General features: G+C 30.3%; 1 non-coding gene across 1 annotated transcript; it reads left to right on the top strand.

Annotated features, from left to right (window-relative positions):
* The first annotated feature begins 211 nt into the window (after positions 1–211).
* On the top strand, positions 212–318 carry LOC148569263 (small nucleolar RNA R71). The gene has a single exon (XR_015881891.1). It is a non-coding gene; the product is annotated as a small nucleolar RNA R71 (small nucleolar RNA).
* Positions 319–1,973: the final 1,655 nt, after the last annotated feature.

Here is a 1,973-nt window from a genome sequence, read left to right as displayed (position 1 = left end):
AAGAACTCCCTTCCTCTGAGGCGTCCCATTACTCATAGGATTCCTTTCAGAAGTGTACATGAACTGGTTATTTGCAACCATGTCAATGAGTTCCTGAGCTTTTGCAGGCGTTTTCTTTAGGTGAATGGATCCACCTGCAGAATGGTCTAATGACATCTTTGATAACTTAGACAGACCATCATAGAATATATCCAGGATGGTCCATTCTGAAAGCATGTCAGAAGGACACTTTTTGGTTAGTTGCTTATATCTCTCCCAAGCTTCATAGAGGGATTCACCATCCTTCTGTCTGAAGGTTTGAACATCCACTCTAATCTTACTAAGCTTTTGAGGAGGAAAGAACTTGGCTAAGAAAGCCGTGACCAGCTTATCCCAAGAGTTCAGGCTATCTTTAGGTTGAGAGTCCAACCATATTCTAGCTCTATCTCTTACAGCAAACGGGAAAAGCATGAGCCTGTAGACCTCGGGATCAACCCCATTGGTCTTAACAGTATCACAGATCTGCAAGAATTCAGTTAAGAACTGAAAAGGATCTTCTGATGGAAGTCCATGAAACTTGCAGTTCTGTTGCATCAGAGAAACTAATTTAGGTTTAAGCTCAAAATTGTTTGCTCCAATGGCAGGGATTGAGATGCTTCTTCCATGTAAGTTGGAATTTGGTGCAGTAAAGTCACCAAGCATCTTCCTTGCATTGTTATTATTTTTGGCCATGTCTTCTTCTTTTTCGAAATTTTCAGTCAGATTTTCTCCAGAGAGTTGTGCTTTAGCTTCCCTTAGCTTCCTCTTCAGAGTCCTTTCAGGTTCAGGATCAGCTTCAACAAGAATGTTCTTATCCTTGTTCCTGCTCATATGAAAAAGAAGAGAACACAAAAGAAAAATATGAAATCCTCTATGTCACAGTATAGAGATTCCTTATGTAAGTATAAGAAGAGAAGAATAGAGGAATGAAAAGATAAGAATCCAAACACAGAGGGGAAGAGTGGGTTCGAATTCTTAGGTGGAAGAGAAGTGTTAGTAGATGAATAAATAATTAGAAGGAGATGAGAGATGAGGGAATTCGAAAATTAAATAAATTAAAATAAAGATATTTTTGTTTTGTTTTTTTAAATTAAAATTAAAATTCGAAAATAAGAAAAGAAATAAAATTAAAATTAAAATTTAGAATAATTAGTTAATTAAAAAGGAATTTTGAAAAAGAGGAAGGTGATTTTTGAAAATTAGAGAGAGAGAATTAGTTAGGTGGTTGGTTTTGAAAAAGATATGATTGAAACAGAAAACTTTTAAAATCAAACAAAAAGTCAAGTAGTTAATTGAAAAAGATTTGAAAATCAATTTTGAAAAGATAAGAAGTTAGAAAAAGATTTTGAAATTAAAATTGAAAAAGATATGATTGAAAGATATTTTGAAAAAGATTTGAAAAGAAAATTTAAAAAGATTTGATTTTGAAAATTAAAGTTGATTACTTGACTAACAAGAAATAAAAAGATATGATTTTAAAATTTTAAAGATTGAACCTTTCTTAATAGGCAAGTAACAACTTGAAATTTTTGAATCAAAATATTAAATGTTAGTAATAAATTCGAAAATATGAAGTAAAAATAAGAAAAAGATTTTGAAAATTAATTTTAAAAACTTTCAAAATTATGAAAGAAAAATGAAAATGATTTGATTTTTGAAAAAGATTTGAAAAAGATAGAATTTTTAAATTGAAAATTTGATTTGACTCATAAGAAACAACTAAATTTTAAAAAGTTTTGAAAAAGTCAAGTCAAAATTTCGAAAATTTATGAGAAAATAAGGAAAAGATATTTTTTTATATTTTTGGATTTTTAATGAAGAAAGAGAAAAACAATAAAAAGACTCAAAACATGAAATTTCTGAATCAAAACACATGATGTATGCAAGAACACTTTGAATGTCAAGATGAACACCAAGAACACTTTGAATATCAAGATGAACACCAAGAACTTATT

This window comes from Arachis ipaensis, chromosome B4 (assembly GCF_059453495.1).
Source record: "Arachis ipaensis isolate K30076 ecotype BB chromosome B4, ASM5945349v1, whole genome shotgun sequence".
Taxonomy (NCBI): domain Eukaryota; kingdom Viridiplantae; phylum Streptophyta; class Magnoliopsida; order Fabales; family Fabaceae; genus Arachis; species Arachis ipaensis.
Note: the sequence above shows the minus strand (reverse complement) of the source record. Positions and strands in the feature narration are given on the sequence as shown.